Raw genomic sequence first — 19755 nt, 5'->3', positions numbered from 1 at the left:
GTTTTTGAAGCCCATCTTAATCAATTCTATGGAAAATTTCGATTTAGTATGCAAATTAAAAATGATTATAATAGGAGCTTTTCAAAATATTTAAAATGCAGGTCTAGAAGTTTGCTTTGTTTTGATTTATTGTGAAATGGAAGAGTTTGTTTTAATCTTGGTAAGAAACTCCTCAAAAATTAAGGATACATGCATAGAGGGTTTCTTTGTTTTGATTTGCTAAGAAATGTAAGAGTTTGTCTATAGATAAAAGGCACAATTGATGCATTATGGTAGAATTTGCATAAGAAGAAGCCATAGTGGGCAATCCCTGAAAGTTTTTTTGCATCGTTCGCATGCAATAATGTGCCCATGCCATAATGTTCTCAGCTTTAGGCTTATAACCTAAAATTCCATAATCAAGACAAACATGGATCTTGAGGTTGCAATCACCATAGTCATAAAGCCCCACTATGTTTGCATGTTCGTGCAAGAGAAGTCTTTGATAGTTTCCATGTGGGAAAAATGGCTTTTTTCCTTTGTTTTTCCTTATGTAGAGTTTAACATCATGAGTTTCTCCTAGGGAAGTACTACATACCTAACTAGGTGTGGCTAGGCTTGAGGGCTATCCTAGGTTTAGCAACCTGCTAATGTGTGATTTCTCCCTTACATAAGCACATGAGAGAATATATAAGTAAACCCATGTGTGTTGCAAGTTGGAATCCCATGTGACAAATCACCTATGATATAAGTAAGAGCAACTTGTCTATGCTTGTAAAAGAGACTACATCCCACATTGTAGAATCTCTCAATCATTCTCTACCATTGTGAAGATCATTCTACTTTACATCTTACGTGTATCTTGCTCTTTTTTTTCTACACATGTTAGGGGTAAAGGCACCTATATCTATGCTACCTTGTATTGAATAAGGGAATTGCTTGAGATCTTGAAAATCTTGATATTTAGTATCAAGCTCGATGAACCACTCCAGTAATCCACAGTATTTGCTGCTTTCTTATTATTCTAGCATGTGAAACCATTTGATTCTAGCCACTATGATAGTCCATTAAGAATAGCCAAGCTATGTGCATTGCCCAATGCTAGTAGATGTGTTCCATATTATGTCAACTCTTTATCTTTGACTAATATGAGTAACCCCACTTCATCCAATGCAAGCTCTCAAAACATCTCAATACTTGTGTGATAGAAATCGATAGGTATGTGTGTATTGTATACAAGTAAATGTAGGAAACTAGGCACAAATAGCCTTAAATCCCCAACATTGTTGCTAGGTTTGGAGCAAAATAGCTTGGCTTTGGATGCTCGAAAGAGATCTTCCTACATGGTTTTGATGCATGCAACCATAGAGGTTACTTAAGCATAGGTTTAACTTTTTAGAGAGGTTGTTGGAGAACAAGTAGATAAAGCTTTTTCAAGATCTCAACTGACAAGAATCCTATAGATTTGGTTAGTAAAACATCCCAGTGGAATGTTATGCCTTCCTTAGGAAGATGATGGACATAGGATAAGATGACACCTATTCCTCATCTTGTCGTACTTCTATGTATAATTTGTACTTTGTCACTACTTGTCTTTTTATCATACTTAGGCACATTCACATTTAAATAAATATTGTTAGGAAGGTTGGTCACACATTGTGACTATTGGAATTCTCACATATGATGTCTCTCTCTTTTGCTTCTTGCTCCATCAACCATAGCTCTTGCTTTGCCTTTACTTTCAATTGTGTGCTTCCACTCAAGATCTACCTTTCAAACGGTATTAAAGTAGGCATTTGAGAAGCTTCTTCATCCTTTGCGTTAGCTTGAATTCAATGCTTCAACTCAAGGTTTCATGGTAGCCATTGTTTCTTTCTCCCAAGGTACATTAAGTTTTCCCTTCTCTCTGCTTATTACAACTTGATCTTGGCTTGTCGATGAGCTTCCTAAGTCTTAGTTGAGCCTTGTTGAGTGCTTATTAAGATGAGGAGTCATTCTATCCATTTTGAGTGTTCTATAGCTAGAAACAAAGAGTTTGATAAGATCTTTAACTTTTGTATATGATATCGGATTCAAGTGTTCTATAGCTTTAAAAAAAAGGATCCAATGAGAGCTATAGATTTGAGCACTCAAAGAGTTGATTTAGTATAGTATTTGGTGAATCTCTATTTTACAGAAAATAGAAGAGTTCTTGTCAAGGAGAGGGTTGGGGAGAGAGAAAGAGGAGAGAGAAGACTGGAGAAGAGAGAGAAGAAGAAAAGCAGAAGAGAGAGAAAGAGAATGATGAGGAGAGAGAAATACTAGAAATGGAGAGAGAAAGATAAAAAGAGAGAGAAGACAGCCATGAAAGCTAGAGAGAGTGAGAAGATGAGGGAGACTTGTTACTATAATCTGATGGTCCAAATGTCAAGTCCCTTACATCTTTTATACCCACCAGTGTAGCATGTATTTTCCTCCATTGTTTTATTCATGTATTCCCCCCATATTCCCCATCTCTTACATTCCATCCCCATCCAAAGGTTTTTTTCCTAAAAACCAAAATGGGCACTTATCATAAAATAGGGCAGGGCAGGGCGACAGGGCAGTCCAGAGTATTAATCTGTTGCATGATTACAAGGGGTTATTCAATAAATCATGTGAGGGTTATGTATGTATGCTGGGTCATGGATAAAATATGGTGTATTGACATGATTGGGGAATAAGAAAAATCTAATTTTGACCCATATTCAGATAGTGGATAGGATGGTGTTTACTACAAAACTTTGATATAGTAAACCTATAATAACTTTTGACAGGTAACTCCAATCAGGGTGTTTGTCACATAGAAACGGAGCTTACTTCGAGTACTTTCATCCCATGCATGGCATTAAATGCTCTCCATAATTTAGAATCAAATTTGGTTGAAAACAGAGAGTTGTTTGCAATCTTTCCTGCACTAAAATATAGCCATAGATAACCAAACTTTAGCCAAAAGAGCCTACCAAAAAGAAAAAATTACTTGCAAGATGGATGCTGGTCTGAATGAGATCCCAAGAAATTCAGTAACCTCCTGGATCAAAAGGTATTCCGTCATAATGATTGTCCAAGAGAAGAGAATGGCTATCAACCACATACTCCAATCCACCCGGATCGAAATGATACAAGGAAGTATCTGCATAATCAAGTCCATAATCATACCCATAATCTCTCGGATCATAGGGAAGCACAATGTCATCTTCATCTTCATGTATGCCCAAATCATGTATTGCATCATCATCAGATATATACCAATTATCGTAACCATGATCAAAGTACTCATTATCAAATGCATTCAATGGCTGTTGTAAACATTGATTAAGTGTAAACTGATGCTCAAGAAGGTCATCATGAGGTTTCTCCAAGACTCTGAAACCTTCAGCATAACCATCTACATCTATGAGTGTCTCATGTGGTTCTTCAGCTAATATGTCATGAGCTTGTACATCTTGCTCTTCATTATTCCCTTCTTGTACATCTTCTTAGTCTTCTTGCTCTTTTCCCTTCAATTGAATCTCCAACCACTTAGAGAAATTGGCATTAAGTGTGTCCATGGTGGCTCTCATTTGACACATTTCCTTCATCATCTTAGCATGATTTTTCTTCATCATCTCAGCATGATTTTATTTAGTGTGTACATCTTCTTGTTGATCATGTTGCTCATTATCTCCTTCTTTTTGTTCAAGTTGCTCATTGCTCTCTTCATCATCATCAGCACCTTAAAAAGAACTCATCATTACATTTGGGTGATCATGAGGTATGAACTGATTGGGATATAGGATACCATGGTAGTTATGAACTTGTTGCTCATCAAAGCTATAACCATTATTGTCATGTCCATAAGAATTGGGCTACTGAACTAAGGAAGGTTCACATGTATAATCATGACTATGTTGCTAAAAAGGTGGATGCTCATAAGCATAAGCATGTTGCCCATAATAGTGTAATATTTTCACACAATAAAAGTTAGTTGGTTAGTTCAAAAGTTAGTTAGTCAAATAATAAGTTAGTAAGATTACTTTTAAAGACTAACTAAGGTAAAAACTAACTAACATTAATAACTAATATTTTTATTTAATTAAAAATATTTTATTTAGAAAAATCGAGAGTCGTAAATCCGATATTTTTCTCGGATTGACAAGGACCGTAGCCACCCTCCACGTAAGTTACAACGTGAACAGACTTATGAGCTATATTAATCACTAATATTAATGTGTATAGTCTGGGTATAGTCTGGGTGGTCCAAAAATATTAGATTTTGGGCAAAACTAGTATACTTTAGATATTTTAAATATTATCCTAAAAAAGATATAGAGATTTCTAGAAGTGGATGTCATTTAAAAGAAAAGACAAGTGATGTTTTAGTTAGTTTTGGAGATTTTATAAAAAGAAAAGTAAAGAAAAGTGACTGGTAAAATCGCGCATGCCACGATCGTAGTCCACATACAGAAAACAACACTTCGAACAGAGAAAAGAAAAAGCAGTGAACTAAGAGCATTCTAATCAAGTGTCTCGTGGTTTTATCCCCCTTTCGGAGTCAATGGAACCATCAGATTTATGATTTGAGCATCAGATCACTTATCTTTCCAAGATCCCCCTCCACAAAGAGCTCCCCTTCTCAACCACAAGCCTATTCTCTAATTCACTATAAATATGAGACATGGGGAGGCACAAGAGAGCAGAAGGAAACCTCGAGAGGCTGCGAGAGAGAGGTAGAGAGAAGGATACCCTCTAAGAGATTGTGAGAGAGAGCTTGAGAGAGAGAGAGAGAGAGGAGTTACCCCTAGAGACTGCACAATTCCCTCTATCTCGATCCTCAACTTTGTCATCTTCTCTTACACTCTCCCATCTCGAATCTATTCTGCCTTCTTAATCTCTTGATTCTACTTGGGAATGATGGCCCCCAAGCGAAGAATGTCACGTACGGATGGAAATCCCATAACCAACAACGAAGCTTCCGACGAAGGCATCACTGTCAATCCAACTGCGGTTCTAGTCAAAAGTAATGTATTTCCAAATTGATAGATGCTTATTTTGATTCTCGTACGAGATACGTTAGGCCCCATACTATGATGCACGAGTATAGGTCATTGGAAGGGATAAATTTTATCTCACGTATTCAAAAGATTGAGCTTGCAAAGTGTATATATTACGGAAAGTTAGTTGCACCTAGTTGCATATGGTTTATTCGTTGATAGAGTAGCTACAAGGAGGAATCGGTCAAGGGTTATGAATGGCATAATCATGATATTAAAAATTATGCATACAAGTGTTAAGTAAATTTTACATAGAATTGCTCTTTGATCCCAAGGGGAAGAGCAGATATGTGATGGAAATATTATCACAACTATTCTTGCATTGTTTGGAAAGAATACAATTGGTTTTTTTGTTGGATGATCTAACAAAATCCTAAATGCTTTTACATTCAACTGGTTGTTAGTTGTTGTTTGGATGATATCCCAAGTGCTTGTGATTTATGGTAAATGCATGGCAAGGTCTGTGATGACAAGTTGCCATGGGAATAAAGTAATGTTTTCCTAGAAAATGATATTAGGACTGAATGCCTTAAAGTGTTGGATTCTTAAAGGATTTAATTAAGGAATGATATATTGCACATGTGGATCACCTCCATGATCGCACCGCGGATTAACCCAAAGAGGGCACTGCTCGATTCATGGGCCGAAGGTCGAGTGGTGAAAAGGTCAACCACAGGAATGATGTTTCGCTCCTAGATAACTTGCGGGTCAGTTGGAGCTCTCGACACCCCTTGCTAGGTCTAGAATGAAGTTGAAGACCTCTGTGGCTCCCAACATCTGGGCATGTTGGGAGATCCTATTCTAGATAAAGGATTGAATTTGTGGTGCCATGTGATATGGACCAGTTACTTCTGCAAGGCAGAAGAGATACTTCTGTTGGACAGAAGGGATACATAATTTCTCGTGTATGGGTGGGAGACAAAGATTAACTTGAAGATAAGTTAAGGAACTTGTTTGAACTTGTTTTTTAATAAATTACTTTGCTCTGTTTTCGTGTCTGTGCTATAAGTTATGCGAACGAACCATGTTCCCTAAAAGGCTTAATTAATGAAGCTGACTTTAAGTGTCACACATAAATGTGGTAGGACCTAATTAGAAAACTAAAGCTATTAAGGGAAGCGGGTTGGCAGAACACTCGTCCGGTCCATCCTATGGCAGGGTGGTCCCAGAGAACTGGGAGGCTTCTCACAAGATTTTATCGTCGTTTGACCTTTAGGTATTGTTAGGTTAGAACCTAATTCATGCCGTTTTAGGGGATTGGAATGGGACTATGCCCTACCGGCAGAGAGGTTGAGCGGCGAATCCCTCTCGTTTCCTATTCTCTTTGAACCAAGTGTGGCATAAGTCTTCTTCGGCTTGGGTATCTCTACGTAAAGTAGGATGTCCAGGATTCGAAGTTAGAATGTCGTTAAGAGACCTTGGCCACTAGAAGCCCAAATTTCAGGTCGATCCTAGTGGGTTCGGCATGAACATTTTGTTGCGAGGCAAATTCGGGAAACCCTAGGCGACAAAACTCGGAACATTCCATGGGAGTGCTGGGCAGTGATGCTTAGATTCATTTCTCGATAGACCGCTAAAAGTGTGTCTGGATAGCCAATGGACGGGCACCTTACAAATAGCCATCCTACTACCAAGGTTCGAATGATACTCTGCATTATCACATGGTACATCATATCTATAAGCATTAACATGCTATCCAGATGTACTTGCATAATGCTTATGTTCATTTTCATGTTGCTACTGTCCATATTCATAAGATGCATGCAGATCATAGTGTGTACCATCAGCATATAGATGTTGGCTAAAATCAAGCTTCAATTTTCCCAATTCCTTCAAGTTGTGCTAGGATTTTGTGGTAGCTAAATGCTTAGGGCGTGTCCATGATTCTAATTACATTTTCTCATATGTCTACTCATTATCATTTGGTGAGGAGTATCACTCACTTATGTAACACGTGTTGAAGTGAGGGGCTACATGGCATATGAAGGATGCATTGTATTTTGAGGTTGTTATATTGATGATGATGTTGATGATTGTCTATCTAATACCATACTTACTAGAGTGATATTTCAATTGTGATTGGATCTCGCGAAGTAGTCTTCACTATGATGGCATATAATTATAGAATTTGGGTAGCTTTGTCTATGTATATGTGCATATTTTTTTGGTAGTATGTGCTTTATCTATGTGTATGTGCATATGTTTTTGGTAGTATTGCTTCGTTTATGTATATGTGCTTATGTTTCTACTAGTATGTGCATATGTTTTTGGTAGTATGTGATTTGTCTATGTGTATGTGCATATGCTTTTGCATATGTGTATGTGCTAGTAAAGCATGCTAGTGCGGTTAGTAGACATGCATGGAATTGTTGTGTTTATGTAAACATTTTGGTTCATAGTGCATGTGTGTGTGGAGACACAAGGTTTTTTGGCTACTTAAATGTTTATTTTTTCATGTGTATCCATAAAAGAGAAGGTGCATCTTTGCTTATATGTGTATGTCTATATGGCCACATGCCTACACATGCATAAGATTGAAAATAGTTATGTGGGTGTGCACACTTTGTGACTAAACCAAAGGAGGATTTTAACAATCTTAAGCAATAAATAAGGGCCTCATGATTTTTCATTTTTTTGTGCTTTATTCTTGGGTTGCATATTATGGCACCAAAAATAGTTCTTGGCAAGAGAAAGAAATGTGTCTCACCTCATAGTAGTCATTAAGTTAGCATGAAGCTATGATTGGGATGTGTTTCTAGGTGGATCATAGAGTAGGAATCATTATTGTGTGTGAGACTTTTGCACACTCCTCCAACAAAGAAAGAACATGGTCCAAAAAGATGTATCTTCATTTGAGGATGAAGCACACGTAGATGGGGACTTGAATAAAATTAACAAGGCTTTTATGAACACACAAGTAGTCCCTAATATATCAATTTCATTTATATATCATTGTTCTTTATAGTATTCATTGTTTTTTATAATTTTATACATGAGTACTTTGATGCTAAAAAATTTTATTGTTGTTTATTAACATTTGTCTTTACAAAGATTAATGTGCACCATGAGGGTCCTAGGCAAGCAAGTCTATCTAGGCTTGATGAAGGATATGTTGAGTTAGTTTTATGTCAAGAAGAGGATGTTGCCTCCTACTGTGCCTCTTTCTAGATTGGTGGCTCACGAGGTAGTCAGATTTTCCATAGATGATGCTGAGTTTGAGAGAGCTCTTGGAAGAGAGTGGCAAGACCTTAAGGGCAAGAAGTTCTTGGTTTGGGATGGGAATCACATGCTAAATATATGGTGGAGATGCATCAAAGAATTTATACTTCATCCTTTATACATATACACATTGAATGTTTGTATCCCATTCTTATGTTAGTTGATTTTCAATTATAGAGTACTCTAACAATGCTTAATACCATATTTGTGTATGGTGTCAATTCGTTGAGGTGCCAAAGGCAAAGAAAGCATAGCTACTACTTAAATTGGACACCATTGATGTATAAGTCTTCTTCCTTCAACTATGCTCCTCATTGTAAGATGTTATGCTTATGTTTGTTTCCAATAGTATTTCTAGAGCACATGCTACTCCAAATATTGCACATGAGGTGTACATGTTCCAAAATTTTGGTACTGCAAACAAAGAATCTGTTCTAGATAGATTGAGTCTAGACATGAGGAAGTGGGCTAAGTTAGAGATGAATATAGAGGGAAGGTATTATCATGGTGCCACTCCATGGTATAACTCACCTTGTGGTTTAATATGCTAGCTTGTATGGAAAGTGCTTTTCTATCTCTAGCTCTCTGGTATGGAATGTGCTTTTCTATCACTGGTTATAAATTTATTTTTGTTTTGGCATGATAGGATGAGTTACATGCCTTCATCTCAAAAGAAACTACGAAGGTTGAGGCTCTTGGTCTAGATGAGGTAGAAAGGAAGAAACATTTAGATAAGGCTATTAGAGTGGAAAAGGAGCACCTCAAAGATAGGGGTTACAAGTACCTACTCATTGCCAATCTCTAAAATGGGAATGATTTCTTCAAGTTGTTATTTGGCCTAGGGTGGGATGATGTAAGCATGCTCAAGATCACAAGAGACAAGTTGTATTGTCATACAAGCTCAAAAATTTCTCTGGAGAGGTAATTTGTATTAATAAAGCAAGTTGTATATGTATGTGTTACTTTTTTGTTCAATGCTTCCTATTTGTTTATATTGTTGTGCATTGCAAGAGAAAAATATTTCTTCATCTTAAGAGTTATAAGTTCTAAAGACCCCCAAGACCCTCATTTTAGTGATTACAAGCTCTTTGGGATTCATATGAAGAAAGAGACATACTATGCTCATTTGCATTTAGAGGTAGTGTACAAATTCAAAGGATACAAGTAGAAGGTCCTCAACTATTGAACTCATTTGAGGAGTTCTTCAAGCTTAACTTGAAGAATCATGTCATGCAAGTTGACACAACACAATACATTCATATTACTTTCTTGAGTGTTTTCTTAATGCATGTGCCAATTTTAAGAATGTATATAGGCTTTTGTACATCTCTTGGATGGGGTGAAGTCTTCAAATGTTGTAGTGAAGATGCTAGAGCTTGTATTTTCAACCAAACGCATGGTTTATAGGTTTGTATCTAGACTACTTTATTTTGAACATTAAAACACCAATTTTGATGAGAGACCTACATTAGTTCTAAACTATTCATCTTAAATTTCAAGTGGAAGCCAAAGTGAGTGTGGTCAATTTATTATGATGGTTATGCATGAGGAGTACTCATTTGCTCTCTTATGGTAAGTGCTTTAGTCATTATGAGCCTTCTCTACCTTCAATTCCACATGCATAACCATTATGAGCCTTCTTCATGTAAAGACATGGATCCCTATCACTATGAGAGTAATCATGTGAATACATAAAAGTATCAAACTTATGGTCCCATTCCATAGGTGCCTCCATAAGTCCATAAAGACTCTTCCTCAACTTGTACACTAGGTGTTCCTTGCCCTTTTCCTCAAAGCCCTTAGACTACTGCATGTAGATAGCCTCATGCAAATCCCCATGAATAAAAGTTATTTTCATATCCATCTAGTACACGTATAGATCCATTTGTACAACCAAGGCCAATACCAACTACATAAGGTACTCATCTTGACTAGAGGAGAGGAAATCTCATCAAAATCAACTTCCTTCTCTTACTTAAAATCCTTAGCAACCAATTTGGTCTTTTATGCTAACTTAGGGTGGCCAAAGATACTCTTAAACTTGTACATCTACTTGTATGGCAATGTAGGTCTCCTTGCAAGCCTAAGTGGTTGTAGTGTCCTTAGTAGTAGACAAGGTTGTGCATTTCTATACCCTAGAAATCTAGGAAAAAAAATCTCTAGCAAAAGTAAAGACATAGCCAGAGATGAACTTCCTACTATCAACATGTCTTGCATAATCAGAGTCTGTGTAGTCCATGACTCCAATATATTAGCCATCATAACAAATGCACATATATGTAGTTCCCTTAAGGTATCTCACGATATCCTTCACGATGTCTCAGCATCATCTACCATGTGCCATTGTATATCAAGCCACAACTTTCACGACAAATGGTATGTGAGGTCTAGTGGGCTATTATGGTATACATTAAGTTACCCAAATGTGTATGCATATAGGATCTTGGCTATTTGGCCCTATCATCATATGATTGGGAATAATATACCTGATTGAATTCACAAAAGAAGGTAGTAGGAAACTATTAGGCTTACCATCTCGCATATGAAACTACTCAAAGACTTTATAAATGTACTCCTTATATGATAGGTAGAGGATTTTTTTAGAGAGATTCCATGTAATAGGCATAGCACGTATGTGAGAGGAATATCCCATGTCCTTCATCTCAAAGCTCTTCTTGAGTTGAGTTTTGAAAGCATCCAACACATCATGAGCACTCCCAACAATAACAATGTCATCATCATCAATGTATAACATTAAAATGATAAGGCTACCATCACATGCTTTCTTGGTGTAAAGACACAAAACCATATCCCTATGGGACTATTGAGAGTGGAAAAAGATTGAATTTTTTACCTATTTTTGTTGTTTTTGAGGTCTGAATGATTGATTTTTGATGGATTTAGAGAGATGTATGGTTGTTAAAGGAAGTGTTTGAGAGTGTTTTGGATGATATTGATTATTTTTTGAAAGTTCATGATGATTTTCAGTGGAGATATGAAGCTCTATGATGTTCTGATAGGGTCTGATTGGTTCTGTATACCTTCCGTATAGCTTCTGTTTTGTTCTAATTGTCTTCTGTATGAAGCATGGATTGATGATTGATGAAGATTGAGATCTTTTGGAAGCTTATTGAATAGTTTTTTATAGTTTGGAATGGTTTGAGTATGAGTTATGAGGTTCTGTAACCCTCTATAGACCTTCTGTAGAGCCTCTGTCTATGCTCTGTCTCTGTACTGTAACTGTACTATAGCTGCTCTGGTGCTGTATTGTAACTGTTCTGTAGAACTTTTGTAAGTGTTCTGTAGAATTTATGTGTGACTTTGGGAAATTTTTCTACATTTTGGAAACGATGAATCTAAGTTCAAAAGAGTTAAAACCAGTGAAAGAAGCAGCTACTGAAGACTGAAGAGAAGACTAAGTGACAGTGACAGTAGTGAGTTGTGAAAAGACACTGTAGTGGCTCTGGTGACTCTTCGCATCAGACATATATCTTGGGAGGTGAATCCATGACCTGAGAAGGATTCTTGAGAGTTATTATGAGAGTATTGTAGTGAGGAGATGATGTACTATTGATAGAGAGAGAGAGAGAGAGAGCCAGAGATAGTCAATTCTATCAAAATAGTGTAACTGTATATGAGAGATTGAGAGAGAGAACTATGAAGACATTGAAGATGAATACTATGTGATTGATTTCCATTTAAAGATGGTGTATTCTTCTATGTTATTTGTTATATTGATGAATTCTATGAATAAGTTGAAGATTATGGTTGATTGTATCAAATCCATGGGAGATATCTACTATAATGCTGCATGAAGATTTGCTGTTTTCTTTGTTTTGATGATCAAAAGAATGAAATAAAAGCTTGTTGATGTGACAAGATAGATTTTCTTGCAAGAGAATTCCCTTTTCCTTGGTGTTCCTCTTGGGGCTCCATGTTTTTGGTGCACAGCCGAGGAAACTTGCCATCAACAAGCATCAGAAGAGGCTGAAAATGAAGGAAATGGCATTGCCAAGAAAAGGAGAATTCAATGGAAGTTTGCAAAGTTCCTTGTTCCACTGAAGAGTTGTAATTTATCATTATCAAAGCCACTTTCCACAAGAAGTTCATCCCACAATGGCAGAAACATATCACCATCATGATGCATGCTCTATGCGGTGGACTGTTTCCTCTTCCTCTTGAAGCAGCAAAAACTTGCATCTTGGTGGCAAACTGTTTGGGAATAAACTGAAGAGTAGAAACAGAGAGAATGACCATTCATGGAAGATTTGGCATTCATTGAGAAGTTTCCAGACATCGTCAAGTGAGAGATCGTGAAGAAGCTTCAGGAGTCGTGGTCTGTGGAGGTTCATGAAGACAAGGAAAAGAGTTGGAACTTGTTCGTGGATGCTCAACAGCAAGATACGTGGGATGCTTGGTGCACTGATAATGTTCTGTTTGTCCAATTAGCAACCTACTAGAAGTTGGTAGATAGAGTGTTTTTCACAACATACACTGTTGAAACCCTCAATAGATGGCATTATTATAATGACACAACAACGATCCTAAGAAGAATGAGTTTTGATACTTTCATAACAGAATATCTTCCCCTCTGTAGTGGTTTGAAAGCCGAATTCAAAGATGTTGAAAAGAAGGAAGTAGAAGAGATGTAGGCCAGAGAATCCCTCAGAGACTGAAGCCCCTCTCTGATTCTATCCTGTTAAGTATAGAACAACTGGTTGGAGCCAACCCCCTGATGAATGATGCAATAAAGAGGCAAGCATTAGAACGAGTCCAGAGGTACGTGAGAAGAGAGAAGGCAAAAATCAAAGCTGAGAATGAGCTTGCAGTAGAAGCCTCCTTTGACACCTTGAAAGCACTCTTTACAGAAGTCCCTATGGCGACTCAAGGTACCCTTCCTAGTCAGATTCATCCTGGAAATATTGATGACAGGCCAGCAAATGTAGTCCCATTGCCAGTTTTTAAGGGAGAGTACAATGAAGACCCTGATCTTCATGTAGCAGAGTTCATGGTAGCATGTGTGGCTAACAATGCCAGAACCCCTGAGCATTGGTTAGCAATATTCCCCATCACTTTCAAGGGTGCGGCATTTCAATAGTATGAGAGACAAGCAGCAGGAACTTTTGTCACATGGGACAACTTGAAGTTGGCCTTCCTCACTAAATTTAGGCGTGAAGGTTTCGAAGAGCGGATGTGAGAGGAGTTCATGAACCTAAGTCAGTCCTCTGGAGAAAGAGTAGAAGCTTATGTTTCGCGAATGTAATCCATCCTGAAGAGATGGACTAACCATCATTTGGACGAAGGTATCCAGAAAGGAGTGTTTCTTAGGGGCCTACAACCAAAAGTTTGCAAGTTCGTGGAATTGAGAAGACCAATCAATCTCCAAGCTGCAGTGGAAGGTGCAAGATTGTATGACGAAGTTGAAGAAAGGCTGTCAATGACTCCAGGAAGAGGAGTCTTACCTCCTCCCATGCCAGGAATGGTATACCCACCAAATGCAATCCCACGGACAGTTCCCTATCCCTATCCCCAGATGCAAACAGTGCCGCAGTATAATGCACCTAATCCACTATGGTCACCGCAAATGACAGTGCCTCAAATGATGGTTCAACCACAACAATAGTGGCCTCAAACAGTTCCTCCAATGGCGATTCAACAACAGTGGAACCCTACCAACTGGAATCAACAACCCTAAGTCTCAACAGGAGCTCTGAATCAGAGCCAGAACAGAGGACCCTCTGGATCGACCCAACCAGTGTATGCAGTAATACCAGAAGCTTCCCAAAACCCTACCACAAGTACTTCAGGAGGTGAAAATCTAAAGGACTACTTATCCAACTCAGTTGCAAGTATCAAGAAAGAGCTTCTGGATGTGATTACAGAGTAGCTACAAACGCTGAAGGTGAATACGGCCAATATATCCACTCCTGTGGGAGCTGGAAGAGATGTGATGTGCTCTAATATATGGTGCGAAAAGTGTCATCAAATGAGACATTTAGCCACTGAATGTACCCGAAAACCAACCATTCCTGGAGCCTTCTATTCCTATTGTTTGCATGTAACGTGTCCACTAGTATCATCTAGGACACGTCTTTAGCAGTCCATCCGAAAGGATGTCTAGAAAACTCTGCTCGGCACTCCCATGGAATGTTACGGGGTTTGCGATCTAGGGCTTTCCGCGTCTGCCACGTAGCGGAAGTATTTCGGCAGTTCCCACTTAGGATCAACCTGTTTAGGGTTTTCCTGATTGGTCATTTCCTAACAGCAACTAGCGTCGGACCCAAGCGAACTACTTGACGCAGAAACGCCAGGTCCGAAGCGGATTCGTACTGCACTTGGTTCAAGGAGAATGGGAAATAAGAGGGATGCAAAGCTCAACCTCTCTGCCATAGGGCATAGTCCCATTCCGTTCCCCTAAAACAACGTAAATCGGATTAAGTCATAACTTTAAGTCAACGCTTTTGTTGTTCATGTCCTTTGACGCTCATCCTGTTGTTCCTCGTGTTTTGAGAAAAGTTCCCGGCCAACCGGGACCACCCATCCGTAGGACGGACCTATGGCCACGTCCATCGCACTTTCCTTAGGTTTGTTTTAGTTATTTAATTACCTAACACATTTAGTTGGACATGTATCAATCAGCTTCCTTAATTAACCTGTTAGGCACAGGTTTCTTCACGTAATCATATCACTTGACATAGAAAAGCAATGTCAAACAAGTTCCTTTTTAACAAGTTATCATATTTATCTTTGAAACACATAAAGTCTAGCCCGTAGGCTTATCCACAATCCGCCCAAAGGCTATCCAGCAATCCACAGGGATCACTAATCCAAGATTCCGCCCGTAGACTAGTATGCGGGTCTCGAGATCTAATCCCGAGTCACGTTAGCCTCTTGTGCATGACCTGGAAGGCAAGGGATTTATGGCCAGAGCCCCCTGGCACCCAAGCGTCCTCCTGCTCCAAGTAGCGCTCAACGGAGAGATCTCTCGCAGCGGGTTCGGTCCACGTTCCTGGCGCGGTCAACAACCCCCTTGGTTAGGGTCAGGCAGGCAGTCCGGGGTAACTGAAGCTATCTTTCCCTTCAGGACTTCAACCTGAAGCATTAAATATCTTTTCATCCTTTAGTTCCTTGAGCAAACAATGCAAACAGTTACAAGCACAATCAATTCCAGTGGTCGTTTATTTGGCCAACTGCTAAGGAGTGAATCCTTCTCTCCGAATGCATCCAGTACTCGATCTGGGATCAATTGCGACTTGGCAAGATCCCCAAGGGTTTGTTTGTTAACGCTTATGTCCTTGGGTTAGGGTCGTACCCTATTAACCCAACTTAACCAATACCTTAAGTTCTATTAGCGGTAAATATATTATTCCAAATTACTGATTGGTCTTTTGCTTCCAAGCAATTATCTAATCCACTTATCTTGGTCACCTTTCCCAAGAAAGGTGCTATATTAGGATGACCACTCATCCTCTTGCAAGATAAACTTGTGCAAGAATCTGCCAAACTCATTTCGAGGAATTGGTCATTCCCTTGTGGTCAACCCACAAGACCATGAAACTCTCCAACTTGTTGCACAAGTGTCGTATCAATCCATGGGACTATTTTACCCATCGAATGGGGTCTTCTAATCACGAAATCATGATTAATAGGAATTAGGGTTAGGGTGTCTTCATATCCAATCCATTCCTGATTGCACTAGGCCGACATTGTCGGTCCTAGGGTTCCAATTCAAACTGAGTTTCATCCTTTTAGCGAGTGATCCTTAGGGTAAAAACCCTAGATCGTTTCTCGCAAGTATGTCCTATTGTCGCTACATTCCGTGAATGTGGGCAGGTCTTTAGGGTATGAGAGTTTCAGCTTGGCAATAAGAGCGACTAGGTCACATCCTCAATGTGCTAAATCCTAGTTAGCACTTGGGATATATTGCATTGATCTAACCATACCTAAGTGAGTCCCTCGCGGTTTAGGTGTTTAGGGTAAACCAATTTACTTGTCTATTCTTAAATATATATACGATACCATTCTCATAATCACATGATTCATTGTCTACGTATGATTAGATTTACCAACCCTAACTTTCCTGGTTAAGATCAAAGCGTAGGTTAAGTTATGGCATAATTTTCATTGATCCTTCTAAAACATGCATTCACGATTCGTGCTGCTAGGCTTTTGGGGATTATGTTAAAATGAACCATGCAGCCTTTTCCTAATTTCATTTCTGAATGTATTATTCGTATGCTAAATGAGCATTACACAAACTTTCATAACTACTTATGTAGTTGATTGAGATTTATGCCAACTGACTAGATTTTTAATCTACTTCATGCAGCCCTAGAATCATTTCCATGCCTCGCAAATTCCTACGGTTGTTAGCAATCTTCTTTAATGAATCCTTGCAAAGAAAGAGATGTCTAATAATGCAGCATGCGATTTTATCTTTCCATGAATAATCGAAGTATACTACAATAATTTTGACTTTGAGATAATGGTCATTAGTTGATCTAAAATCGTTACTTTGTAATGCAGAAAAACAATTTGTTAAGAATATATAGACGTCTTATGTCCTTCTTTCATTTGTTTCATTGAGAAATACAAATGACCGATTCATCAATTGTGAGTTATTTCCCCTAAGATAGCCAATGTTTTTCAATCGTAAAAGTGCATCTTACTTTCGTGAATTAACCATGCATAATTACAATATTACGACATAAATCAAAAATAGGAAGAAAACCCTGACGTGTGGTGAAACGTCCACATGGATGTTAGGAGATGATCCTCCTGCGGTTGCACCTTGTGCCTTTTTAGGGGCCATCGCGAATTCGACCTTCTTGCCTTGGCCGCAGACTTATGATCTTGGCTCATCTCCCTCGCACATGCAATTCCTTTTGAGATTCGGTTTCCTTGACCGATGCCTCATCTTGTAGAATTGGGCTTTGGAACCTTTAGGTTCTCAGGGAGTTGCAGTCTATAAGCATTAGGTCCTAGGCACTTGAGGATCTTGTATGGTCCACAATACCTTGGACTTAGCTTCTTGCAATTTCCTAAGGATAGAGAACTCTTCTTTGGGCGTACATGAATGAAGACCATGTCTCCTTCCTCGAAGATTCTATCTTGATGCTTCAAATCCGCGTATACCTTCTGTCTATCCTTGGCGGCTTGGATGTCCTAACTTATTGACTTTATTTGGTCATCCATCTCTTCCAACATCTGCCTTGAAGCTTCAACCCTCAAGGTTGGATCTGAGAAGTTTAGGGGACTTCGACAGTCATGACCATACAATGCTTGAAAAGGGGTCATCTGAATGCTTTGTTGGTAAGAAGCATTGTAGGAAAATTCAACCAAAGGCAAGCGTGCTAGCATCAGTTACTACCTCGAACTCCTTACTGAGGTTTGGAAGTTTTTGGATAGGTGCTGATATCAAAATTTGATTCAATCTATCAAAACTAGATTGTTCGGCAGTTGACCATGCAATGGGTGTTTGCTTCTTCAGTAGATCCATCAGAGAGGTGCTGCAATCAAGGCATAATTTTTTATGAGTACCCTATACCATCCTGTCAATCCAAGAAAACCGCGTATTTCTTTGACAGTTGTTGGTATTGGCCACTCTAGAACATCTCTGACTTGGATCTATTGAGATTCTTACCGCTGATACGATGAATCCCGGATATTCAATCTGACGATTGAAGAATGCACACTTCTTCATCTTAGCATACAGCTTATGTGCCCTCATTGTCTCAAGGACAATCCGAAGTTGGGGTTCATGATCTTCCTCCTATTTGGAATAGACTAAAGTATCTTCGAAGAAGATGAGCACGAAGTCATCAAGATATGGCCTAAAGATATCCTGCATTAACCTGTTGAAGGTAGCAGGCGCATTCGTAAGCCTGAATGACATAACTAGGAACTCAAAGTGCCCATATCTTGTATTGAAGGCCGTCTTTGGGATATCTTCTTCCTTGCTTATCTGATAGTAACCTGACTTGAGATCAATCTTGGAGAAGATCTTTGCACCCTGAAGACGATCAAGAAGCTCATCTATTCTAGGAATAGGATACTTGTTCTTGACAGTTGATTGATTCAACCCTGTGTAATCAATACATAGTCAAAGTGTTCCATCTTTCTTGTTCTGGAATAGTACTTGAGCTCCCCATGGTGAACTGCTAGGACGGATGTAGCCTTGATCTAGCAGTTGCTTGAGATGTTCCTTCAGCTCAATTGCTTCCGGTATAGACATTCTATAGGGTCTCTTCGCAATTGGCTCAGCTCCTATTACTAGCTTGATCTCATGATCTACTTCTTTTTGAAGCAGGGGTTCTGTTAACTCTTTAGGAAATACGTCCGTGTATTCCTTTAGCCAAGAAGGTCCTTCACTAGACTCCCACTTCTGATCTAACTTATTGAGCTTAATCAAGTAGACATGTAGTCCCTTTCTAACTCCCTTTATAATCTGAGATGCTTTGGCCAATTGAATTTTTTTCAGCTTTCCAGCCTCTCCTTGAGTTGTGACCAATTTCCCTTGGCCCTTTCCACAATGAATGTGGGCGTCATTAGGTTTAAGCCAATCCATTCCGAGTAGACACTCATGGATATCTAAGTTCATGACTCTGAATTTGACCGAAGTCATCTTTCCTCCCAAAAATAATTTCACATTACATTACATATTTACTTCAACCTTTAGCCAAGTGACCAAATCACTTTACTTCTTTATCAATATTCATAGTCAAGACAATCGTTGATTTTTTTTTTAAAAGTCTTATTCCATTCATATGGGCATAGCCCTTTCGAGGTACAATTATTTCTTGGGGCGATGGAACAAGCTGATACATTAATTCGAGGAGAATAAGACATTGTTGCATTCAGCTACAGGAACTAAGTAGTAGTACGGATTGGGGTCATTGATTTTCAGGAATCGATAGGTCATTGGAAGATTAGGGTATATTTTCCTTTGATATCCATTCTTCTCATGACATCCCAACACCTTGATTCAGTCGCAAGGATTCTTCGAATCACTTCCCCGTACACATACTTATTATGGTTAACCCTTCGACCTCCAACATGTAGGGTCGCGTTTGTGTGAGCCTCAATAAAGACGAACAGCTTCACGATCTTTAAATCCTCCATCCACTTGATTCTCTTCAAGTTAATTTGAAGATACGCAGGTCAATGGGCAGCTATGTAATAGATCCCTGAAATACCCATCCATCTCCGTTCCACGTACACAGGCGATGGATTGTAAATGCGGTCTAGGATGTTCATCATCTCAACCCTTTGTCGATAATCCGGGGAATGCATCGCGGTCATAAACATGACTCGAAACACTAAGAACCTGTTCCATCCTTCATAATTCTGCAAGACAGCATTGAAATTAAGGAAATGTTCGGAACATTAACATTTGCTTTACTTCTTCTTATTAAAATTACTTAAAAGAAAATCCTTTGTTGGTTGGCTCTGATACCAACTGTAACGTGTCCACTAGTATCATCCAGGACACGTCTTTAGCAGTCCA

This window comes from Lygodium microphyllum, unplaced genomic scaffold (assembly GCF_053477565.2).
Source record: "Lygodium microphyllum isolate KBCC unplaced genomic scaffold, Lygodium_microphyllum_v1.1.10 scaffold_46, whole genome shotgun sequence".
Lineage (NCBI taxonomy): Eukaryota > Viridiplantae > Streptophyta > Polypodiopsida > Schizaeales > Lygodiaceae > Lygodium > Lygodium microphyllum.
Note: the sequence above shows the minus strand (reverse complement) of the source record.